General features: G+C 43.4%; 1 protein-coding gene and 1 long non-coding RNA gene across 6 annotated transcripts in view; both read left to right on the forward strand.

Annotated features, from left to right (window-relative positions):
* UNC5C (unc-5 netrin receptor C) overlaps positions 1–26,706 on the forward strand; it is a 250,298-nt gene that overhangs the window by 25,075 nt on the left and 198,517 nt on the right. The gene's annotated exons all lie outside the window — the stretch shown is intronic.
* The window catches only part of LOC308194771, a 74,988-nt gene continuing 48,490 nt past the window's right edge, over positions 209–26,706 (forward strand). The window contains exon 1 of the long non-coding RNA XR_013950851.1: positions 209–25,755. This is a non-coding gene — a long non-coding RNA (uncharacterized lncRNA). The remainder of the gene's footprint in view (positions 25,756–26,706) is intronic.

Consider the following 26,706-nt stretch of genomic DNA (forward strand, 5'->3'; position numbering starts at 1 on the left):
GGACACCCAGATAAGCAAATCTTGCAGAAACTGCCCCAGATACTGGTGACTGTCACTGCTGTAGCAGGTAATGCTCCATGCTTTTACCCTAAGAAGCTGCATGGCGTTTCTGCAGGAGGCCAGCTCAGCTCTGCGCTTTCCACAGAAGATTACCTGTAACAAAAATCCCTGGTCTGCAGCAAATGCAGAACTCATTGTGGTACGTATATTCACTTTCCTGTTCAGGCAGGGAGCGTAGGTTCTCAGTGCAAAGTGAATTATCTCCTTATAATTCACACTGCAGGGATAGCCTGTGCTGGTTGCTTCTGAAACAGACAGCTGGAGAAATGGGATTTGGGTTTGGCAAAGATGCGGTCGGGGTTTTTGGCACGTGGCATATTTCTGCTGCTAGTGCACAAACAACAGGACAGGGGTTTCCCATTAAAGTTCATCCTCTTATGTTCACTGAATACATAGATAAAAAAATTACCAAAGCAAAGTTCCTAAAAAGAACTTTGATTTTTTTTTTCTTGTTACTTTTTTTTTTTTTTGTACTGATTTTACCTGGCACAAGAAGATTTGCATTCCTTCCCTCTTTTTTTATTTCTTCCTTCCAAGCTTCCTTCCAAGCTCCCTTCCTCAGAAAGCTACATAGCCTATGGATATTAGATTATATCTCCCAAATGCTGCAGTAAGTACTACTCAGGATGAAAGGCAGAGAAGGCTGATAGAGTTGCGCTCACCTTGGGCTGTCAACCACCTGGCTGCCTTTCAAGCAGCCTGACTAGGACTTCTGCACTGACAGACACTTCTCCTCTGTCCCTGTAGAAAACATTGTTAGGGTTACAACGGTCAGGACCATCTTTTATTTGCCTTTTGCGTTCAAGATGAGATAATTGAGGAATTTAAACTGCTGATAAAAACTGCAATGCCATTTTCCCCTATTTTTGATTTTGGTCCTTTCTCTTTGGTGAAATACTGTATTTTTAAATGGGTAAAATTGTGCACAACTTTATGTCCTGCTTAAACCATTCCAGTAGGAATTCAATGTTGTTTAGATTTTGTATGGGATTTTGCAGAGATATGAATTAAATTCAGAAATGTCACAGTGCAGGAAAAAGACTTAGGATTTTGTTCTGTTCTTAAATGTCTTTCATTACACAGTTTACTGCTTTAAATCTTATATTGTGATTATTGCACATACTTCCATTGTCTTAGGCTGCTTTCAAACCTGTCTGTCTGTCCAGCATATAGTAAGTCTGCTTCAATCAATTTATATATGGTACAGTACTTGATACTGCAAATAAATCTGATTCAGCTAATTTATGTGTGGTAGAGCAAATGTTTGAGGTGAGGAACTGGAATAATATATTTAATATAACTGGCCACTTCTGGTGACATGGATAAGCTGTGCTTTACATGTCTTTGTCTTTCTATGGACTACTTGAAGTGTTAGGTTAGGCAGTCAGTTGTGTATTAATAATGTATTGAAACTCAATTATCAGGACAACAGCTTTCAGAAGAGACAGCTGAGTGATGCTTCCTAGCTTTTCTCGTACCGTAAAGACATGTCTCAGTGGGAAAACGGTGGGTTTATGTTTTCTAGGATGTGTTAGCCCCATTTATATGGTCATTACAAGAAGTTAAGAAAAGGTGGGTGTGTTCTGGAGGAGAACTGTGGAATGAAGTTTCAGAGAGAAATGCTGCAACATAAGGCACATGAGCAGCGAGCAGCAATGCTTCCTCCGTGCTGTCCTTTGGATATGATGTGCACAAAGTGCCGATCTCCTTTCAAACCTTATTCACAAAAGACTCATTATATTGGTTACATTTGCATATGTGATTAAACTATCCGATCCTTGGGCATCAACCCCAGCACAACGGTTAAGCTATCTTTTTTGCTGTTGTTGTTTAGGAAGTTCTTCATATGTGTGTGACAATACACAAAGCTTCATTGGCAAGTTTGGGTCAGTGAAGAAGAGTTCCCTCGCCATTTTGGATCTCCTTGCCAAAATAGTTGTGCTGTAGGTTTGCTCTCTGACTACAGAAATGCATGTTGACTATTTTGTATGTAGACTTGACCAATGAAAACATATAATTGAGAACTGGCATTTTTTCTTACTTTTTTTAAGACACACTGCTGGAAATTACTCTCTGCTTCATATGTAAATAACATACATTGTAGCTGTCTGTTCTCACTATTCCCCAAGCAAAAAACAAATGAAAGCAGAAATATGTTAAAGCATGTTAGATTGCTCGAGCAAACAGCCTCAGCTGTTCCTTCCAGTTTCTTCTTTTATGACTATGTAAAACAATTCTTAAAAGTTAATTTGCTTCATTGTCTACCCCCTTCCTCCCCTCACTTCTTCCAAATATTCTGGAATTAAATTTGAATCTTCTTAAGGTTTCTAAAACCATCAGTTAATTTGTGTGCTTTCTGTTGCAATATTTTGTTTTACTGTGTTTCTGCATATTGTTTTGATGGGCAGCCATGACAGAGCAGCAGGTTTGCCTCTGGTGACGGTCCTGAAAGTCAGGAGAACAAAAACAACCATCCACAACAACCCGTTTTTGAAAGTTTCCAGCTAAATTCTGCCGACCATTTTCAGAAGCTGTCCTGACAGCTATCCAAATATTTTGTTGCTTCCCTGGACATTGTTGATAAGGCTGATGCTGTCATTAGTTGTAATGCTTTTTATCTCCCAGAGCAAACAGAAGTGTTAATGTGGATTAGCGTATTTGTCAGTATGCTTTAATTTCTGTGACTCTTTCAATCATATTCACTGCTATTTGGGAGCATCTGGTTAAGGTAGTATTCAAACTATTTGTGAATTCTTCAAGCCTGTTGAGCTGTAGTGCGACTGATCATTTGTCTGAAAATTTGTATGTATTGCATATCAATGTAATGTAATTTGTAATTTGAAAATTTGTAATGTATTGCATATCAAAGGTGTGTCAGCAGAACACTTATGATTTACTATTTTCTAGCACTAGAAAGCAGGAATGGCTCTTAATATCTTGTATGTCTTGCCAACTAAAATGGTATATTGCCAGCACAAGGAGTTTGTGAGTAAAGTGTGCATAAAAATTTTCCATGAAAATAATTCTGTGGATACTGGCAAACAACAAACATAGCTGAATAATACTCAGGCTGGATTGTAAATTATACTCAGAAAGAAATAAGGCTATATATAACTTCTAAAGAAGAACATGATAATTCATTTTTTGTCACTACTTTATCTTCTTGCTGCCATTATTCAGAGCCAATCAGAATTACTGTAGTCATTTCCAAACGCATGTCTGAGTTACTGAACTTCAGGAAGCACAAATCTGAACAGAGCTGTTCTCACCTTTGACTTATACTGCACATAAAAGGCAGAACTTTTTATTTAATTTTATCTTATTTTTTAATGCAACAAGCTAAAAGAAAAATGAGAAGCCTTGTGCGGCTGAAGTTGAGAAGTTTGAGGAAGTCAGGCTGGTACGTGCAGCAGGGATGATGGCATGAAGGGAGAAAGGGCCCAGCAGGAACAAACCCTGCCTCAACAGAAGCCAGCACAGCATCATCAGGGCAGGACTTTACTCTGTGCGTTTAAGGTATGCCAGTGTGAAGAAGCTACAAGTGAATGGTTCCTGGTCAGGACTTGACACGATGCACATCTGCTTTCCAAAAGGAAAAAAAAAAAAAAAAAAAAAAAAGTGCATTTCAATGGCAGAGCACGGTTTGTTTTTCAGAACAGGACAGAGAGTGCTGATTTTCAGCTCTCTTGAATTTGTACCCCTGAGGGTACAGGAGAAAATCAGAGGAGAGGAGAGGAGAGACAAAAGCAAATGAAAGATGTTGGTATGCTCTCCAGTTCCAGTTGTAATGATTTCTTCCCTCACATTCTGCTTGTACCATCACATTAAGCATTTTACCTGAATGCACACCAAGTCTTCATAATTGCAAATACTTGTTTAGAAAAAATAATTCCAAGTATTTAAAATCTAAGGGAGAAGAAAAAATAAACAGTATAATCTGTGAGGCTTCACATAACCCCTTTTTTTCCTTTAAAGAAAAAGGGGAGGGGGAGAGAAAGAGGGCAAGTCAGATGAAGGAGCACTGGTCAAAGTATCTGCAGAGCTGATAAGCAGTGGGAGGCTGTGCAGCGCTTGATGTATGGGGAGTGAGCACAGGCGGTGTTTCTTGAGGGACTGTCAGTGGTGACACTCAGACACGGCTGAAAGGAGCTTGGGCTGTCTCCCCTTTGGAGAACTAGCAGAGCCAGAGCCTCCCTCTGGTATTTTATCAGTGCTTGCATGAGGAGTGCCAGCTTACACACAGTAACACATCCACTATCTCACTTGACTTTTTCTTCCCCCTTTAAGTCAAGGAGAATCAGCTCTCGGAGCACAGATAGCATGCTCTGTGATTACAGCGGATGCAGTCGCTAACATCTTGCAGCTGTTTTATAGTCCCTTGTATCCATTTCACGATGAAATTCCTCTCTTTGTTGCCCATAATTTATTTTACTTTCACCTAAACCTATACTCTAATGAATACCTTCTTTATAGGACATAAATTAGTCCATTTTATCAGTCCTTAATAAATGTTCAATAACAGCTCTACATGAAGTTAGCAGGATTTTTATGAACTGGTTTAGCAGAAATAAGATAGAGTATGTAGTGAACATTTACCTACAGAAGCCTACCGTCAAACAAGGAGTCAGGAAAATAAGTATTTCTTGCATGCAATTTATATATAAGCCATAAGCCAGGGTATTCCTGAACATCACAGTCAGTGATTCAACTCTGGCAGAGGCAGCCCTGCCTGGGTCATCGATGGACCTGGGGAGTGAAAGGGATCTGGGGATTCAGCTCAGAGAATATGGGAAATGGCTTAGCCCTCAGTTTGAGTCAGGAATATCCAAGCCCTTCAGCAGGCATAAAGTCTCAAAGCTTGGAAATGGATTTGCACGATTCAGTTGAATAAATGTGTTTGACATTGAAGACAAATATTGTACTCAGTAGGCCAATTTTGAAGTCTAATATTCTCCTCTCCCAACTAATTCTAAGGCTTAATTACTGAATACCAATATTGTGTAATTCACAAATAATTCCCCGGCTGCCTTTTGTTCACTTGTGCCTTTAGTATCAAATACTAAAAAGATTATCAGATAGCATGACTGGTTTGCAGATGTTCAGCAGTGCCAAAAAATATCAAAAGGCATTACTTGCCAGTTTGCAAAGTGGTGTTCGACTGGCTCTGTAGAAGGATGAAGCATTATTCCACTCTTTGTTTTTCCAAGCCTGATTTTACACATGGTAATAAAACCTCCCCGTCATAATACTATTAATCTCCCAAATTTGAGAGGCAGACAGAACGAGTTTCCTTTGTCTTAATTCAGGAAAATATATGCTTTGTCTGTATTGCTTATAGTTATCTGCCATCACACTGCTGTAGCCCTAGGACGTGTGAAGAGGACATCAGGCCTTTTTGTGGGGGCAGATTCTGCCCTGGTATAAACAACTGCAGCTCTACTGACTTTAAATTACAGTCCTTTCTCCAGGAGGTCTATGTTTGGTTCACATTTAATAGCTTGAGAAAATACCCTTTTTCTATATGTATGAAAACTTTTGAGTGTCAGTTTTCAGTTAGCTGAAGTACTGTACACAGAAGGACGTAAAAGCAATATATACAGCAGTGGAACTTGCTAGAATTGATTTCTCTACCATAAATTGATCTTATTTTAGCAATAATCATATTACATGATTACATCTAGAGATTTGATAGAGGTGTGCAGTTTATTCCCTCCTCTAATGAAGAGATGTCAGTCAGAAACTTTCAGCATTCCTGTGCTCAGTGTGTAAATACCAGCGTGGGAGGGACTGGGATTTTCGCTGTGAATACATATCCCGCCATTGGACTGAGCAATTCAGATATTTCCACCTGACAAAGAAAAAGGCGTGGAAACTGAATTTCTGCAAAACCCTTGGGAAGCAGCAGAATGTCGATGACCTTAGGGTCTCACCTGGTGATCACCCACCTCCAAGACAGAAGCCCTCCACCATTGCCATCCTTTAATCTCAGAGAGGCGTGGAAGGCACCACGGAAGGTCTTTCCCCACGTTAGTTTATTAAAGTATGCACCAAAATTCTGCACTGAAGCTCAGTTTAGTCATGGCTCTCCAATTCCCCGCACAAAGCGGTGAATTCAGAATAGTCCTCATTGTTTTTCCGAGTTGCTGGCCTAGATCTATTCCTGAAGCAGAGTGTCTGTAATCCCCCTGAACTACCACATATGGCAGCCACAAGAAAAATAATGCAGTGCTGCCAGCCAGACTGACAAAGACAGAGTGACGTGGACCTCTCTTTGCATATACTCCTCTCCCTTGCTTGGCTTTTTGTACTGAGGGAGGTGATGGCAGCCGAGAGTGTTACCCCGAGCATCATCAGTGAAAGCGGCAGCTTGAGCGAGTCCTTCTGCGTGCGAGTTGCCACCACATTTGGTGCTGGCAGGACTGTAAGTGCTCCGTCACCAAATGCAAAGCCGTATTCCCTTCTGAGGTGGCTCGAGGCTGTGGGGTGCTAGTCGTGGCTGTGAGTGCAGCACAGTCACTTGCGCGAGGAGACGGAGAGATGGGGAGGTTAGAGTGTGGTAGGGCTGAAGGTAAAGCTGTTAGAAGCAGCCAAGGAGATAAAGTAAACTGCACGTGCTTTGAATCCGGGTTGGCAGCCATGGCTTTGCATAGGGATTTGGTTTCATTTCCCCCAGTACGCGTTTATGGAGGATGCAGGCTGTCGTGTAGGAAGAAATCTCCCTCTGGGAAAGCCAGACTTCTAATGGTGCTTCTACAGCGCAGAGGCGAAGCGCATCAGTGGGACGTTTCAGAGAAGCTATATATTGCTCCTGACCGCGTTAAAGCTATATGGAACAAAGGCGGTTGGTTTCTAGGGCTACCTATCCATTACCTCAGACAGGCGAGCACGAGGGTGAGAGGAGAAGGATGTTAGGGCAGCAATTAAGTGAGGTGGTATTAAGGAGTCACAGCTGGCCACTTAGCTTGTCATTAGCAACCATCGCTAGATCCGAGTCGGGAAACCCTAGAAATATGCTGAGGAGGCCTGAGCTGGCAAAACTGCCGGGACAGTTTTGAGCTCAGATGTTCAGAGGATTAATGAACTTTAGGGAAAAACACCTGCCGACGGATCCAAATCCCTTTTACCTCACCAACCTCCAGAAGCTACCGTGAAGTTGTGTCCATTAAGCTTTGAAGTTCCTAGCCTCAGCAGAGACTGAAGGACGACTACATGCATATAAAGCACTGCTGAAGGACCACAGTGGTGTTTTAGAAAACCAACCAACCGCACAGGTTGATATCTTGTAGCACCAGTCCCTGGAAATAATGAGAGTTAGTGATTTTTAGGCGGTTTTGCCCCTTCTGTGAGAGGAGCACTTACGAACTGGTTCTTTGGTGCTCTGGTAGCAGAAGACTTTCTCACTTTCCCTCAGATTCAGTGTTACCTCTGTATGCGGGACTCTTACAGCTATTATTGCCATATGATGCAACGAGTGACAAACACTGCTTAGCATACTGATTGGGGGCACTGTCCCTAGCTTAATCTACCTAATGCCCCCACTGCAAGATATAAATAGATTAAGAGAGAAAATCCAATAATTTCTCCATTCTCCCACCAGAGCAATACACATTACATGTTTCTTGCCACCTAATTGCATTACATGGCAGGGATGCAATAAACATTTAATGGCAGTCACAGTCATCTGTCACTTCCCTTTAGACTGGTAATGTTCAGTATGATTTACATGCTTAACACTATGATTTTGGAAGGGGTGGGGGGGAATATGAATAACCCGTATCAAAGTTGTTGTGCTTTTAGCTAAAACATTCTCTTTAATTAGGGTTAAAAAAATAGCAAAGGAAAATATTGGGTACCCAGAACTCCTGAGGTTCCTTAATTAATCCCTCATGAAACCACAATGGGACTTTGAAAGTGTTGGGCCTGACTTATCCAGGATGGTTCTTTAGTTTCGTACTGGTAGCGTGCCGCAGAAAAGAAGCTGGAGTTCCACTGGGGAGTTAAGTGCAAATAATTAGAAGTGTTTTAGGAAATATATTTGAGTCCCACTCTAGCTTGTTACTTGGACATCTTACATAAATTACCGTATTTCGGAAGGAGGTGTGGTGGGTGCTGGAAGCAATGTGGTCTGAAATATATATATATATATATATATTTCAGGACTTCCTGAACATAATTGATCTAAACAGCGCGTCTTCCATTAGCTTCAATGAGAATAGGGCAGTTCCATCATCAAAGTCTGTTGAAAACACGGAGACCATGAAATATAGCATTCATGTTGAACACTTTAATGGAAAAGCTACAAATCCCTGTGGACATGTTAATATCCAATTATATTATTTTTTTTCCCCCGGGGAAGGTGGGGGGAAGATGCTTAGCCACACTTCTCGTAAAGCTGCTCTGCTTTCCCTCTAGTAGGGTTTTACCATGTGACAGGTAACGTTACACATCCAGAGGCAAAAGCAGCTGCTTCTAAATGGGGAGAATGAAAATGTTCACGGACTTTTCCTTACAGCAGCATCAAGAGCTGTGCTTTTGTATACAGAGACCATTAGCTTTATTGAGCAAAGTTAAATGGCACTGCTTCAAAAAGTGTCCTCCCCATGCCATTTTTTTTTTTTTTAATTTTACTAGATAGGCATGAAATACTAAAATTGCAGTGTAGGCAAGACCAAAGCATAAACCAGGCACAGTAACAGAGTTAGTGTGAATTAGAACAGAGACTTTTAAAGACAGATACAGAGACACCGACTTCTTTCAGGCAGACCACCAGCAAGTTATCATCTGGTGAAAACTTTCAGCCAGCAAGAATTTGAGCCGAACAGTAGCCTGCAGGTGACAGTCCCTGAAGCCCATTAGCAGTCCCTTGAGGCTTGCAATCCTGCAGCTGAGCCCATTCCTTACTCTTTCTGAGAGCCTGTTCCACATTTGTATTCACTTTGCTGTGCTCGCGGCTCGGGAGCAAGCTGCTCTGCTGGAGCACTGCAGCTCCCCGGCAGCGTGGCACGGTTTCCTTTCTCTGCCTCCTCGTGTCAGTTCTGACAAGGATTGCTCAAAGGTTTCCTCCCGTGGTTTTGCTTTGGTATTCCGTGTTTGTAGAGAAAGGGGACCGGGGGCTGGTTTTCTTGTCGGGCAGAAAGCGTGGGATCTTTCACCAAGGGGTGGGACGAGCAGAACAGAAACACAGCGCTGAACTGCTCCGTCCTGAGCAGAACACCTGGAAATTGTGCTCAGCGAGGACAGAAATCAATCTGATGTCAAAAAACATGAAGTAGAGAGGGGAGAGATTCACTTATTGATAAACTCTCCTCTGTGGTTTGCCAGCGAGTTACCTGCCGCACCGCACGGTGCTCAGGGCTGCTGCTAATTTGAGGAGGTCAGTTCAGATGGCGCTATCTGCAATGCAAACAATTACCAAAGGTGGCAAGGCAGCTTTTCTTGTATGAATCGCTAAATCATTAACTTCTGTGTCACTGAAAAAGTATCCTAGCTACTGGTTGTGTCCTTCTCAATCAATATCCCCAGACAGAGTATCCATGTCCTTTATCCCCCGCAGGAATGACTAAACCTTTCCACCAGCTCCGAATCACTCAGCTAATGGGCGCAGAAGCAGAGACCTTAATTGTCCCTGACACCAGCACAACCACTTTTCTTCTTTGCATATCAATACTATATGTCTCTGTCAGAGCAGAGGCAAATTGAGTTATGAAAACGCTAAGGCTGGTCTCAGAGTACATTACATCAAGTTCGGGGCAGGCTGACTTGATTCCGCTAACATACCTGGGAATTTTAATATCCTTCTGAAAGCAGTTATTTGTCATTCATCGTTGAGCTTGTCTACATTGCACGGCTACAAAGGTGCGCAAAACAAAAACAAAAGAAAACAAACAAACAAACATGAAAACAAAAATCAAAAACAAAAGAGGGGGAGCACGCTGGAACTTCAGGGATGAATCTGTGCCAAACCAAATTGTGACACTGGGAAAGGGCTAAGCAAAACACACAAAGCCATGACGGTAGCCAGGTAAACGAGATATATAAATATGTAAATATAAATTAAAAATGCACAACAAGGGGAAAGGGGAGCCGGGCGACTCCTGTCCCGGCGCGGGGCGGGGATGCAGAGCGCGGCGCCGCTGCCCCCTGGCGGCCTTGGGTGGGTGTGCAAAGTCCCCCGAGGGCTGTGGGAAAAGGATGTCTGCTCGCCTTGCCAGCCTGATGCTGAAGCTTTAATACCCGGAAAGGTTTTGAGGCGTTCAGAGCGTTTTAGCGCTGCCGCCAAATCCCCGTGAAACTACTTGCAGAGCAATCAAAAGAGAGGGTTGCAGATATTTTTATCAGTCCCTTCCATTCAGTGATTCTCAGGTTTTAAAAAACTTGGAGAAGATGGTAACGACTGAAATTTTGATTGTTGTGGGATTTGTGTGTGTGTGTGTGTTTGCATTTTGGTTTTCACTGGAATTCCCAGTCATCTTTAACAGTAAAGAAGCAGCTCAGACAAGAGAGTTACTCCTGTTACGTTTCACAAGCTACACCACGTTTTGTAACTTTCCAAAAAGAAGTTGAAATACTGTCAGGACCAGGATAACTTGAAAACTATTTATTTATTTATTTATTTATTTATTGTAATGGTTTGAAAAATGCAGTTATTGATGGGGCCAGCAGCACCTGTGAGCACGTACACGACTGCTGAGCCAATTCACGGCTTTTGGGGATGGCGGAGCAGGAATGAGTTCAATGCCCTCCCTGGCTGCCCACTTATGCATAAGTACATGCTTTAATTGCATTTTCCACTAATGAGATATGTTTTCCTTAACTGAAAAGGTTACGAGGATTACCCCTGTTGGTGCAACTGGGAATTTGTGGTCTGAGATGTCAGAAGCTCTGTTTTTAAGGATCACAGGCTTTTGAGGAATCTTCCCGTACAACTAATAACAGAACAATATTTTGAAGCTGTGTGTATACCGGTAGTGTACACGTCTCTTTCACCCTGTCCCACATTTAGGGCAGAACACTGCACACTTTAACCTGAGGCAGTCACCCCAGTGGCAAACCCCATAAACCTGCTGGAGCCACGGTTGGACCACAAGAGCACTGCTGCTGTGGGAGGGCAAGGTGCTCCCAAAATGTGTGGTAGTCTGTGTGGTCCCCCCAAATCTGCCTTTTCCTCCCACCTCCTGGCTATGCTTTCTGTGGAAGTGCCTGCATTTGGGGGCAAGTGGGAGAAGATGCCTGCTCTTACACACCAACTTGAATATTCAGCTTTTTGGCTTCTTTATTATTGTTGTGCTTCAGGCCTCGTTAGAAGTTTTGATAGAAGTATGTGCATATAATATATAGTCATTAACACATTTATTATTTGCAAATCTGGAGTTAACTGGGGCTATTAAACCAGCAAATGTAAACAGCCTGTAACTGTTTCTAGATTGCCTGGAATATACACTTAAGTCAGATCCTGCAGTGGTGTAAACTGGTGTAACTCCATTGAAACCAATGGTACTGTGAAATTTAGAGCAATTTGAAAATATAGCCACACCCTATATTATTTGTTAAGAATTTGGGGAGGAAGTTTTATTTATTCGTCTGAGGCCAATCTCAGAGAAGGCTAGATTTAAAAACAAAGTGATACAACCTATCACTAATTTTATAAAGGTAATACATATCTTGGCAGCATACGCTGTAAACTGGTATAAACAGCTGTAGCCCTTGGAAATCTTTTTTTTTGGGGGGGGAAAAATAAAATATATATATATGTATATTCGCATGGCATGCAAAGTATAACTCCATCAGAAATAATAAATGTTTGGTAAGCTGTTTTCATGCTCTGAGAGGGACAGGCATGAAGGACCATGGTGGAGAAGACTGCAGAGGATCAAGGAGCACTCGGTTGAGGTCACTTGGCACCTTTGCCTGATGCTGGATGTGCAGGCAAGCTGTTGTGTGAAACCTGGTGGGAACCCAGAGGCACGGGGCTCAGCAAGGCAGGGGTGAGCTGCTCTGACTGCCACGGGAGCTGGGTCAAACCTATGGAAACTTCCCTGGGAGTTCGGTGTCTGTTCCATGCGACCAGGCTCCTGCTTTCAGGCATTTTGTCTGTAAGAATTTGGGGTGGGGAGACTTTCCCATTTTTTTTCCAAACCTATACTTGTTTGTTTCGTGCTCTCAATGTGCAGCCTTGTCTATCATTACCTATTCATCAGAAGCCATGAGAGTCAGCTGCTCAGTCCTCTGAGTGTTCTTGCCTTTCTTTAATGTATTTCTAAATTGCCTAAAAGTTTATTTGTAGCAGTAACAGTCTGTGCTATCCTAATTTTCATCTGCATGTTTGTAAAATCACGTCAGCAGCCATCAACATTTAAAATCATTGCTAGCATATTTCAATTATATCGCTTTGATGCTGGTAAAGGCTGTTTAAGAATAAAATAACAACCCTGAACTTAATGCAATCAAAGTTTCCTCAAAACTGGTTTATAACATCATCACTCATTCTATATGGTTGAAAACATTTTGCGTAATGCTATTAGAGTGAGTTGCCAGTGAACAATACAAGTGAATATTGATTTTAATATGCACAAATAATTCCTTAAATCCCCAAATGCTTAATGAAAATCTCATTGTATTCTTATAAAATAATTCATGGATGCTAGCTGGATAGCATGTGAAGAACGATAGATTCTTCCATTTCAGACTACAACACGATATATGGCATACTTGTTTATCTTACCTGGCCTCCAGGTAAATAGATTCATTGCTCTATAAATATTTGACAAGCTCTCATTTATGTATTTTTTCTTTCCTTCAGAGAAGATCACAGAAGTGTGTTTCTAAGGCTCTGTCTACACTGAGAACATTCATAAGCTAATTCCCAGGGTTATCCGTGATAGGAGCCCTGGTACTGATGATGCTTCCTAGTAAGACCTATTTTTAGCACAATTTCACTTAACCGGAATGAGAACTAGCTGCATTGAGAACCAGAGGGGGTTTCTCCACCTGACCTCATCCTCTCACAGCATTTCACAGAATCATAGAATACCCCGAGTTGGAAGGGACCCGTAAGGATCATCGAGTCCAACTCCTAGCACCACAAAAATTCAGACCATATGACTTAAATGCACAGTCCGAATGCTTCTTAAACTCCGACAGGCTTGGTGCCGTGATTACGTCCCTGGGGAGCCTGTTCCAGTGCGTGACAGCCCTCTCAGTGAAGAACCTCTTCCTGATATCCAGCTTGAATATCCCCTGTCACAGCTTGACACCATGGGTCCTATCGCTGGTGACTAAGTAGAATAGATCAGTGCCTGCCCCTCCACTCCCCCTCGTGAGGAAGCTGTAGGGCGTGATGAGATCTCCCCTCAGCCTCCTCTTTTCCAGGCGGAACAGGCCAAGTGACCTCAGCTGCTCCTTGTATGTCTTCCCCTCTAGGCCCTTCACCGTCTTTGTAGCCCTCCTCTGGACACTCTCCAACAGTTTTATGTCCTTTTTGTACTGTGGTGCCCAGAACTGCACACAGTACTCGAGGTGAGACTGCACCAGCGCAGAGTAGAGCGCTTCCCTAGGCTGACTAGCAATGCCGTGCTTGATGCACCCCAGGATACGGTTGGCCCTCCTGGCTGCCAGGGCACCCTGCTGCGTCATGTTCAGCTTGCTGTCAACCACAACCCCCAGATCCCTCTCTGCAGGGCAGCTCTCCAGAGTCTCGTCGCCCAGTCTGTCCATATAGCCAGGGTTGCCCTGTCCCTGGTGCAGGACCCGGCACTTGCTCTTGTTAAACTTCATGTGGTTGGTGATCGCCCAGCTCTCCAGTCTGTCCAGATCTCTCTGCAAGGCCTTTCCACCCTCAACAGAGTCAACAACTCTTCCAAGTTTAGTGTCATCAGCAAATTTGCTCAAAACACCTTCTAGTCCTACATCCAAATCATTTATAAAAACATTGAAGAGGACTGGCTCTAAAATGGAGCCTTGGGGGACCCCACTAGTGACCATCTGCCAGCCAGATGTGGCCCCATTTACCACAACCCTTTGAGCCGTGCCCATCAGCCAATTGCTCACCCATCGTATGATGGTTTTGTTTACCTGTATGCTGGACATTTTGTCCAGTAGGATCCTATGGGAAACCATGTCAAAAGCTTTGCTAAAGTCCAAAAAGATCACATCAGCTGGTTTCCCTTGATCGACTAGATGGGTGATCTTATCATAAAAGGAAATCTAGTTAATCAAGCAGACTTCCCTGTGGGTTGGGTCCGGACGGCTTATCGGGCCCTCTGTCCCTTTCAGAAGGGAGTTCCCCATGATGATAACCCTTCTTTCTTGACAGAAGATGTAGCGATGCAAGGAGTAGGTTGCCTTGCCTTAGGCAACCCTTCCAACCAGGATGGGCTTTTGTCTACATCGCTGCTTTGACTGTCATGTTCTAGAGCCTCATACCTGTTATATAAGGGTAGATGGGAAAGTGAGGCAGGCAGGGAGAGAGCTCGCCCACCACCCCGAGCAGAAACCTGCTTCCATTCCCCCCTTGGCCTAGGTTCCCTCCTACCGCCTAGTGGGATGGGGGAACTTTTGTCTTCTGTGTAGCAAGAGACACTTGTGTTGTGGCAGGCTCACAACTGTGAGTCTGTCTCAGGAAGGGCAGAGTGTGCTTCCACCAGTCAATTTCCCTCTCTGACGCTCCTTAGCCTGCTCACCTCCTCCCGAAGCTCCGCCACCAGGCTGAGCAACTGTCCAACCTGGGCACACCTCCCACAGGCATACCCACCACTGCTGCTGTCAGACACTGACAGAAGGCTTGGGCACACCCTGCAGCCCAAGGCCTGGACGGCCGTGTGTTTCCCTGAGCCCTCTGTCCGGGTAGCCATATCAGTGACTGTGGCTGGAGAGGCCGCAAGAGATGCGGAAGCCATGGTTTTCTGCCTGGTGGATACATGGCTGGGTTCTTCATGAGCAGGTTACAGCCACCATTGGGAAAGACCGTAGGAAAAGCGCGGTGAGGGTGCCCTCCCTGCTTGCCCTGCCCGGGTGCACTGCTGCGCACACTGCCGTGCCTGCCTGAGGCGCCATGCCCTGCCTGCCCGGCCTGGTGGCCGCGCTCCCCAGGGGCTGCCTTTGTACAACATGGAGGGGGTGCTGCTGGCTCCGCCCGTACCCCGTCAGCCTCCCTCATGAGGGCTGCCGGGCCCTGGCGGCTCCCTTGGCTGCCTCGAGTGGCCTTGGTGCCGGAAAAAAAGCCCTGCCCGCCTCGATCCCCTGCTCTGCTGCACAATGCATCTGCCCCGGAGCCGATCGCCTCGGCTTCAGCTGTTTTGATTTCCAGGCTCATGTATGAACCACGTTCCCAACAAGCGTAGGGGTGACACATGCAGCAGAGAGTGCTGCAGTTAATGATGAAGGGAAGTATTAACAGGACTGGCTGGTTGCTTGATTGCCTTTGGAGTCAGAGCCCTGAAAGTGTACTTTGATTGTAAGAGTAGAAAGCCAAAGTAAAAGATTAGGTAAATAAAAAAAAAATAAAGAAAGGGAGCTGAGAAGTGAAGCCGTAAGAGAGTCGTGCCAGGCAGATGGAGATCCCACCTTCCGGTCCAGATCCGTACAAACCACCTGGGGCAGCTTGCAGCTGAGGGCCACTTCTCTCCCATAGCCCTCTGCCGCTTGCAGCCGGCACTTTTACAAGGTATGTAAAAGCGGGGCACTACTGTGCATAAAGAACTCACCTGAGATGGAAAAATCACTTTACTTGAAAGCCACCAAGCAACAGGAGACAATCATATATCTGAATCACTGGTAAAGTAGGTTAGATTTGAATTAGTGACCTATGGTGAAAACGTCCGTATGCTACCAATGCTCCCTGGAGATATGCATTGACCTTTCCTCTGTGTGGTCATTAAGCAAAAATTGCATTTTTATCTCCCCAGCTTATGCATTAAGTGCTAAGGGAAATGCTATAAACAGAAGAAATACTTTAAAACTCCACAAATATGCTAATATTTTTGCAGCTTTATAACATTTTTTTTTTCACTTTTTGCCTGGTTTTATTTTGAAGACAGAGTTTGCTGTGCCAGGGAGACTTGGCACCTGTGTTGTAGTGTGAAATCACCACCCAGTAGTTCATGTTGCTGCCCATGATTTTGCTAGTCTGAGAGATGCAAAAGCATGAAGGACATACTGATGCTGCTGATGTCTAGCAAGCACTGCATTTTAACATGAGTGTAGAAATCCTTGCTCTCAATCTGGTCTGCATTTACCTACATTTCCTTTCTGAAACCTCCATCAGTTGGTCCATGTTGGCTTCATTTTGCACAGATTCCTGCATGGAGTGTTGTTCCTTCTCAAAGGAAGGGGAAATGTGACCCAAATGGCTTCATCCCATTAAATTCAGTTGAGTAGATGGCTTTGTATCCCCTGAAACATTTAGGGCACCCTTTGCCACCTTTTGTCCTCCCTGGGATCCCAGGGAGGGTGTCAGCAGGATGATGCACCTCTGTACGCAACACTCATGCACATCCACGCACACACACACACTCAGACACCATCGCAGTATGTGCCTTAAAGCAGAAACTATTCCACTCCGTAAATTGCTTTGAGATTGTAAATTGCTTTTTGATCCTTTGGGATGAAAAGTTCTATATCAATGTATTATTATTAATGACAACAAATTATTCTTAAGGCGATGGCACTGCTTCGCTTCCCATGCAGCGGAATGAGCAAGCCGTTTCCTCTGAGCACACCCGAAATGCAAAACGAGCCCAGCAGCCGGGCAGCCTGAAGCAAGCACACAGGATGTTTCACCATCCCATGTCCACTTTACTCTGCTAAAACATTGCTGCAAGCCTCTGGGAGGTGCGTGGTGCCACCTCCCTGGCCTTGCCACCCCCTCGTGCGCCCGGCTCCAGCCGCGCTGTCTCCGCAGCGCAGTGGTAGCCCTCGGTGGGAGCAGGCGGTAACAATGCCTTCTTTGAGAGGCTTTTGCTTAAATCGCGATTTAGTTGCTGAAATGTTTCCACCGTTTATTTTTGTAGGATCCCTTCCAGAGCTGTGTGCTCATAAAGACCTGGCTGTGGAAGGAAATTGGGCAGGCTGCTGGTGAATCGGCCCCTTGTTTGCACGGCTCCCCTGACCTGCACGAGGGCTTGTGGCACTTCCAGGGCCTCGGTTGCTCACTTGCAGGGCTTAGCTGATAAGTCATTTTGGGTTAATGAATAATTCAAAGCCAAACTGCGATAATGGACAAACCGGCCTTGTTCAGGAGCTGAAAACCTAGAAGGCGGGCTGGTGGGAAGTGCGGCCTCTGGCTCCCTTCCTCTTGTGACAGCATCGCTGCTAAAGCTGCCGGCGGTAATTTTGACCGGGATGCTGATACCTTTCTCCTGAGGTGCTTCAGCGTGCAGCAGAAATGGAGTCAAGCTGGGCACAGAGGAAGGGGCAACCAAGGCTTGCTAGCAGGCTGCAATTGCTGTGCACTGTAACCAGAGGATCACATGTGATGGGTCCGGCACTCACCCTGATTAACTCCACCGGATAAGCAGAAGGCAATTGTTAAGTACTTCAGTATGACTGAAGCACTTAAACAAGCCCCTGTGTTGTATTCACTGCCTATAGAGCAGCTTATTTTTTCTTATCCTGCCATCGACTTTTAAATATTAAGAATTTATTGCTTTGAAGGATGCCCCGTGCAAAGGCATCTTTCACAAGGCAGAGAGGCTGACAACGCTTAACATTTGTTCTGGCATTTTGGGAGCGCTGTTAACAAAGTGAGCTTCATAAAGATGCATTTCAACCAAGAACAATAGAAATGTTCAGCATGATATATTTGCAGCCAAACAAGATCAGGAACAGCTTTACGCAGGCTTAAGAATGGGAGAAGCAGAGGGGTGACAAGCATTGTAACAGCAGATTTGTTCAGCCGTTCTTTTCCTTCTGTTTTTACAGTAAGTGAAAGGCTGTGGCAAACTGTTTTGTGCTAGGAACGTGTTTTCTGAAAGGAGCTGGGAGAAAAACAGCAAAAACTAGCTGTGACACAACTCCCCCCACCAACTATTTCATACCAGGTTTTCCAGGCTGAGATAAAGCCAGATCATGAAAACGGTTCTCACTAATAACTGTAATTTCATGCAAAATGTGTTTATTTGCTAATTTGGAGTGTCTGAGAACAGAACAAGGTGAGAAGGCTGGAGAAAATAAAAAGAGAAGTTACCATTTTTTTTCCTTTCCACAAAACCTAAAAAGATTCATACAGCTGAGATTTCAGGAGAGAGGTGGAAAGGGGACAGGTAAATTGGACGGGCTTTATCCAGCCCTGCTTTGCAGGAGTCCTGCTCTGTGGCAATGTTGCAATACAGATGATAGTAACTACTCAAGAAGACCAGGAGTGGGGTGATGGCCAGTTTTTTAACATTGGACCAAAGTTGGTAGATTTGTCCTTCTGGATAGTATACTTTGCTACTAATCTGATAGAAAATAAGTGCAGTCAGTCTTCTGGAGATTGGGGAAATATTCTGAACGGCAGAAATCTCCTTCTTCCTCTTCAAAAGAGAAGAGTGAAGGATTCAGCAACTGTGGGCCTGAGTTGCTGGGCATCAGCCAGGGGAGAATTGTTAGGAAATATCTTTGGAGGATTTGCTGAAGAGTATTACAGCTGAAAAATATCATTTCTGTAGAGAAGACTACAAGAACGATAAAAGGAAAGTCCCTTTTTACCCAAGCTATCGAAAGGCAGCACTGACAAGAAGAGGTTTTAGGTTTTGTATGTCCTTTTTTCTTTCTTTTTTTTTCCTCTTGCATGAATGTTTGTGTTAGTTTTCAAATACACAAACACAGGGCTTTGATCCAACAAATACTGGGCTACATGCTACCTACTTCATGCGTATGTTTTGGCATGCAACAAGAGGGGAATGAAGAGAAGGTCCTGTCCCTGGAGAGCTCCATGAGTTGGGCAGCTGGGCAGCTTTCCCATCTCCTTGGTGTGGGACCGTACGTAAGGTAATTAGGGGAGCAGTTGGGACTTCTGGATCTCTTCAGAATTACCTGAGGCACAGATCATGATCCCATGCTCAGTTGTAACACTGGGTGAATACGTGCCTTTGTAAGAAGATGCTAGTTCCTAAAGCTAGTTTGTTTAAAGAGGTGTTTTTGTGGACAGATGTAAAGGATGTGTAAGGTTAACTGCAGCTGTCATTTGTGCCAGAGTAATCAAATATAAACAGTAAGAGTCAATAGGATTTTGGCCTGGTAGGCCAGATCCTTCATGGAATAGCTCTGCTATAACCACACCTTTCAAGTACAAGAGGTAAACCCATAGGAAGTGCAGCTTACTGTATGATGCAATATCATCATGGAAAAGGTAGGTATAATAAAAAGCCTAAACCACAGTAACTAGACCACATCTGCAGTCTGGTGCTCCTCATACAGAATGAGCTAGAATGTAATGGCCATGGCAGCAAAACATCCTTAAAAAGGTAGGTTAGCGTACTATTTACAGGATTCATCAGTGAAAGGGAACAGTAGAGATCCAAAGAACTGATGTTATTACCGAAGACTCTAAACTAGTCCTCAGGGACAATTAAAGGTTCACATTTGCATGGATTATTTTTAATTTTATTTTAATTTTTTGAGAACTTACTGCTGTTGTCCTCCACTCAAAACCAGAGAAGTGGATGGCTAGGGACCTCTTTTTGTCTCTGCTTTTCTTCATTTCGGTTTTTCTAATGAGACCAAAATAAAGGAACCATTTATCTCTTTGCAGAGAGATTTAATATGACCTAACAAAAGCACTAACAAAATAAAGGCTGAAAACGATAATGATAGAATAGAGCACTAGTAATCTATTCACGTGGAATTGCGTGAATTGCATGTGTGTGTTTTTTCAAAAAACGAGCCAGCAGTCTAATCATTAGGAAATTAAGAGCAAAAGGGAAGTCAGGCAGAACTGTTCTACTCAGAGGGAAGTAAACATATGGAATAAGTTGTTGAGCAAAGCTATCAAAACCAATATGTCAGTTGCAGAGAGACAAAGAGGGTGATGTATTTATTGTGAGCGGGGAGGGGATATTGACACAGAAACAGATGCAAGCAAGTAGGGGTGAAATGCATTTAAAGGGGATAGACTGGGTTATGTGGGCATAGTGTTTTATTGTGTTTTCTCGTGTGCCCTATAAGGTAGGGGAGAAATTTATTTTTACATTGGAGTTCCTGTTTAACTGGATGGGAGCTGGAGAGTTCTTTCTTTTATTGTTTTGGTTTTTTTTTTTTTTTCAAACTAAAGGAGCGTGGAGATGGAAACCTTCATTTTTTTTTCTGACAGCTACCATTTCAAGAAGTTTAATTTTACATCCACCAGAGCATTGTTGTTCTCTGGTGTTACTGCTTTGAGTGGACCTTGGCATTTTATACCAGCAAGTAGGATCTTGTGCAGGTCTTCCCTCTGAAGTCAATGGATGTTTTGTTGGGAAAAAAAAATAAAAAATATCTGCTGATGCTGTGATTCTGATACATTTGCAAGTTACAGAGCAGAAACAGAAACCATCTAAAGAGAATTTCATCTTCACAGCCCTTTGCATGTAGAGGGCTCAGCCCTGCCCTGAAGGACTGGATCCCCTGGTCTCAGTGAAATTGCTCTGTCAAGTGGTGGACAGCCTGCATGAGCTATAAATAAGCATCTTTGTGACACGGGACATTAATTGGCAATCGGTTTTGCTTTTCCAAGAACTGATATAGAGGCTTGCTTTTTCTCCCAGAGTTTTGGGCAAAGTGTCGGGTTTCTTTAAACAGTAGTTTTAATGATCCGAGCACTTCCAGGGAGTCCAGCTTCCAGCCCAGCCTCTCCCTGAAACATCGACTTCTTCCCGCAGACAGCTCTGATCACAGAGATAAGGCTGTTTTGTGAGAAGCCATCCCCTGCTCCCTGGGGTCTCCCTTGTGAAGTGTGCCGAAATGAAGAGAAGAAGGACACAGCCTTTGGTCCAAAGTGATAGTGAGAAAGAAAGGAAGCGTGACCCAAGATCCCCTAATTATGGCTTGGAGCACAGAGATCCAAGGCCAGGGGTCTGGTCTTTGCCCCCACGCCACTTTTTCCTTTGTGTGGAACAATCCCTTAAGTGTGATCGTTGGCCTGTGTGTGTGCTAGCAATGCTATGTGCAGCCTGGAAAGACTGCCCGCTGCTTTGCATCAGAGCTCTCATTAGTTTGTGCTTAAATGCCCCACAAAACAGTAATGTTACATGGGGTAACTGCTGCATCCACTCTTAGGTCCCTGAATTCCTGGCTTGTTGACCAAAACTCAAGCTAATATTTCAGATGTTTCTGTAGTCTCTGGTAGATTCTTCACTATTATAATTAAAAAGTGCATACTAAATAATATAGTGTGGGATTTTTTTTTTTTTCACCTTTAAAATTAGGTCTTTTTTACAGATTGATAGAAAAGAAGGCATTTGAAAAGTTATACCAAGCCTTCTGCTGGGAAAAGCCAGCCCTGCATGTGAGCTGAGCCCGGCCACGCTACCATTTGTCTCATGTTCTTTCAAAAAATTGCCTCTTTCCCAAGAAGAAATGTTGTCAATTATGTGTTTATTTCTACATCTGCTGGAACCATTTTCTATTAAATGAAGTGGGAGCAATGATTAATTGGTTGCTTTGGCTTTAAGACTTGTGCAAGCAACAGTGGGAAGAGGGGGGTTTTGGAAGCTGGTCTTCTGCCAGGAGTTGTCACTCATGTTGCTGACAATGCCGTCTCACTAGAAGGCCATATAATAATGTATTTCAAAATAAAAAGTCAGTTAGGGGAACATTCATCACTTTGAGAGCGTTTTCAAAGTGAGTGTCAGGCTTGTAATTCAATACTGCTTCAAAGCAGGGCTCCTGAGAGAAGAATTAATGGGAGAGAGGCACAGGCAGGGCTCTCCATGTCCTTTCCTATCTAACTTTTCTAACAGGAGAGACGTGGCTTTTGGTTGTTGTCTCAAAGATGCTGGGTTCAGCCATGCCCAGCCACTGCTACCCATTAGCATCAGCACGAGCTCAGGTGATGGTGCCCATCCTTTCCTCCAATGGAAAGGGACAGGGCTAATCTCACTACTAGTTTTCACTCTTGAAAGTGCTCTGTTGATATGAGAGGTCTGTGTGAGGTAAAATGTGGGTCAGAAGCATGTTTTCCAGCTTGTATCCCTCACTTCCATCCTAAGAAAAGGCAGCAGATGTGATGGAGCAACAATTTGGTGTGCTCTTCAAATTCAACAGCAGAAAATGTTGCATCCCTGAGTTCCTTGTACTATTCTGCTTTAGATCCTGACCTTATTCTTGATGGTTGTCTCTTTGCAGCTGCCATTCAAAGCTGAAGTTGTGGGATCCTGGTACAAATTGATGTTTTGCTATAGCCTGCGGGCTGTGAAGCTCCACATCTTAGCCCGTGATCTACCCACAGTCATGTGAGCTCGTAGGAGGGTACTCGAGTCCTCCAGTGAACTGAGTGCTTTTACATTTTTTAGATAATAGGGTGAAAATATCATATGTTAAATTGCTCTTCATGCTGGTTGAGGATGATTTTTATCAGTACTTGATTTGGTCTTTAAATTAATCTTGCCATTTTTCCAGTGGCATTGCTTTGGACTGACATAAAGATGCTATTTTTTCTGATCTCGGTGTTTCTGTGCACCATGCCAGCTGGTCTAGGTCTAGATGGGGTGGGACCCTTCCACTCTTCCATGACAAATGTATCTTTTGGTCTCACCATGATCTTATCTGACATCTCCATCAGACTTGTGGGAGCTGGTGGGTTTTTTAAACTCAATTTCTCTTAATCATATTTGGAATACGAACGCATCTTAGTCCTATTTGTCATAAGTGGAATGATGTTTTCTGAATTCCTTGTCCTGCTGGGTATTGGCACATACTGCTTGTCAATGTCACTGAGCAGAAGACCTCAGCTATTGCTGTGTGCAATCTCTAATAGAAAAAATGTCTGATGACTACAGACTAAAGGATCAAGGTGCTATCAGTGAAACTACACTTTGTTTTCACCTTTAGATATCTGGTAAATGAAAATTGTTCTTCAAGGTTTCAAAGAGGGAAGTGTTGAAAACTATTAGCTAAAAGCTTTCTGCCTGACAGCATTAATTTCCTATTCATTTCATTAAAGGGACATTTTTGGAGGGACATGTAAATTGCAGCATGCTCCTAGCAAAATAATAGCTTCAGGAAAAACATGTAATAGCTCTTCTTAATCAAAATAAGGGCAAGTTGTTGTTTATCCAGCTGAGGAGCTGGCAATCAGTAAAGCTTGATTTTCTGTTTTCCACACTGAAGAAATTATATTTAAGATACAAACATGGACGTATTTCAGTAAAGTACATACCTAGTGGTTATTTGTTTGTTCTGAATGTGTTTATGCCTTGGTTTCCTTTTTTCTTCCTATGCCAGTCTCCCTGTCCACACATCACACACCTTTTTCAGCCCTGCCACATTGGCCAATAAAAAGCAACATTGCATTGCTGGATAAAACAATTCTGCCTCTGTAGGATAATGCAGCAGATATATTCATTGTTTAGATAAAAGCTGATGTTAAAATCTCCTGCTGGAGTTGAATGATTCTTGTCTTAGTCACATCATGGATCAGGTGGGAATTTCTGCTGGCGCTCTTGCCACAATACTCAAGACCAGCTCATGTTAACTCTACACGTGTAGATAATTAACATGAAGTGGAAGGAAATCCAGAATTAGACCACTGATGCTAGTTGAGCTTTTCAGAGAAGACTGGATGCAAACTGCCTGGAGATAGCTAAGGCCATGGTCTTCATATTAAAATAGAATAAATATATTTGTGAAATACCAGTGCAGTTTAGTAGCTGTAATCCCTTGCTTATTGCTTATATACTCATGAGGACTGGTAGCATACTATGACATGCCTTGGTACCTCCTGAAACCTGGGTGCTTGTCTCTTCATAAAAAACTAAGGCACAGTAAAACTAGGGGCTATTTTTTAAAGTTAAATATATAGATTTTATTTTTTATAGTATGTACTGTGTCAGATTTTCAGAAATGGAGGTGATTTCGATTGACTAAAGATTGGTGAATTTGTAGTGGGATAGTTGTAAGGAGGCAAGAAGGGTTACATGGAGATGGGACTGGACTGTGGTTTATCATTACAGGCTACCACACTGTAAGCACCGGCTTTTCCTTTAAAGAGTTTGTCAGCATTTTTAACATGTCTATGTAGAACTGGAAAAGGACAAAATAATAGCCCCCTGTTAGGACAACACGTAGACTGGAAAGCATACTCAAATCATTGTGTACTTTTCATTTGGCTTCCTTGATCTGCTCCAAGAAATGTATTTGCAGATTGCAGCATGGCAGGGAGCTGGAGCAAAGAGCTGGGGCCCCTCCATGTCATGTCAGAGGGCAGGAAACTTGTGATTAGTACTGCAACAAAATCCTACTTTTCAGTGCTAATGGCTGACTTTATTAATAGTGGTGTTGGTGCACATGGGAAGCAGGAAGGAGAAATCATTGAGTGAACCACAAAGAGCCATAACGTTCCCCAGAAATCTCTCTGTTTTTTTTTTTCTCCTAAGACATGAAGTGTGGCATGCAGTATTCTTGCCTATATTGCATTCTCCATCTGGCTGGTTACTGAAAGCTCAGATTCTCCTGGGCTTTTCTGAGTTATTTACTTTAATATTATGCCTTTTATAGAAAAGATTATCTTACAAACTGGATTCTCCATAGTGGAGAGATTTTTATGGTTTAATCCTGTTTTTGATATCTAATTCTATTTTTTCCCCTTAAATTTAATATCATTTCCCCTGACACACATACATAAACATGCACAAGATTTCATGTCTTATTTTTTGTAGTAGTGTCTCATGCAGAGATTCTTTTCTTACCACAGTTGATTGAGAAATAGCTCCTATGGGATTTAGAGAATTGTTCTGTACCTCCAGCCTAGGGACTGAGAAATCCCTATGTGCCTTGTTCCCTTTAAATGGAGACTACAGCCAGAGCCCAATTAATACAGTGGGAATCCTTACATTGATTTCAGTTACCTCTTGATCAGGCTGTCTGTCTTTTCTGCTTCATTATCATTATCACTGAGCATACCATAAGCATACCTTGTACAGAAGCAGTTTTAGGCATTCCATACGAAGTAGTATGGAAGCAGTTTTAGGAGTGCAGAATGGGGTCCAGAATTAACCATTTTTTTCTGGGATGGTGCCCTTAGATGAGCACGGCAGTTCTGCTTTCTCTCCCTGTCCCTGATCCTTGTCTCCTGGGTATGCACTCAACATTATGCTCAGTGACATCTGTGCAATGAGAGTGAAGTCTGCTCCACACAGAATATTACATGGTGGCTCTAGGGCTCTGTTACAAGATTATGGACCGGAACCATCAGGAACTGAGCCTGGGCTGTGGGTGACCAGTAATATATTGTTCTACTTTCTTCCTGCACAATTTCTCTCAAGACATTGGCTCTTCAGAGGAGGGTTCAAGGCTGTAACACCCTCAGCTGGCACTTATTTTTTTTAATCAGAAGGTAATTAGTTGGTATACATAAGGGCTGGTGATGGCATGCTTTGGGTTTCCCTTGTGGAAGTGCTTGGGATGTGGTGAAGAAAGTCTTCCAATGTAAAGCCACAGCAAAATGGCTGGAGTTTTCTTGACTCTGGGATCACACCAGGGGCTTTTTCTGTGCTTCTGCTATCCCACACATTGTGCTCACAGGTATGTTGGTGCGTTGTGCAGTGAAGGATGGATCTTATCTGTTCCAGGTATTTAATTTTATGTTGGAATTTTTCTTTTCTTTTTCTTACTTTTTAAGACTTCCCTGTAAAGGTCCTGTGATGCCTTAGGCAGATCTCTAAGAGAGTTAAAGCAGAAAGCTTAGGACTGTGTTTAGTCTTCCTATTAGGCTGAAAGGGGTTTAGATTTCTACTGATTGACCACTGAACCCCTCCCTTCCTCCCTCCCCCAACCAACTCTGCTTCTCTGGCCTGGATCAATGTCAGTAGTTAAATGGATCGGTTATTTGAAAGCTGTCTGTTGACCTTTCCTTCGTGATTGATTGCATGAAAAGTGCACGGGAGTGTGGCTTCCAGCTAGGCAAGTGGTCACTGCTGACGGCTCTCTTTTACCGCTCCCCATAGCCCACTAGCATTTCCCACAGAGGAATAGGCTGCTTGCAAAGATGCAGGACCAGAGAGTGCTCTCAAGTAACCATAATGAAGCTGAAAGCTAGCTCGAGTGTTCCTCAATGGCCAAGAGGAATTATTTATGAAGAGAAGACCAGGCCTGAGTGGTTTACTGGCCTTCAAAACACTTCCTGACCGGAGGTCTGGAATCAGAGAGCCACAAGAGCCCAGGGTGACAGTTGCCTAGGGGTGTTTGCCTGTGTCCTACCGAAAACAGGGAAGGAGGACAAAGCCAGGGCCATCTGACTCCGATGCACACACCATCATGCACTTGCCATCTTGCACACATGCTGTCCTAGCCTGGAGAAATAATTAACTTTTTTATCTTTCAATATGCATTTGAAATACAAAAACAGCCTGCAGAAGCAGATGCATAGAATTAGTCTTCGTGCAACTCTTCCTTCTTATGCTTTCCGAGTCTAAAAGTAATGTTGTCAGGGCTTTAATTTGCTTTAAATCTCCTGTAACCAATTCCATGGTAACA

This window comes from Anser brachyrhynchus, assembly GCF_964034855.1.
Source record: "Anser brachyrhynchus genome assembly, chromosome: 4".
Classification (NCBI taxonomy): domain Eukaryota; kingdom Metazoa; phylum Chordata; class Aves; order Anseriformes; family Anatidae; genus Anser; species Anser brachyrhynchus.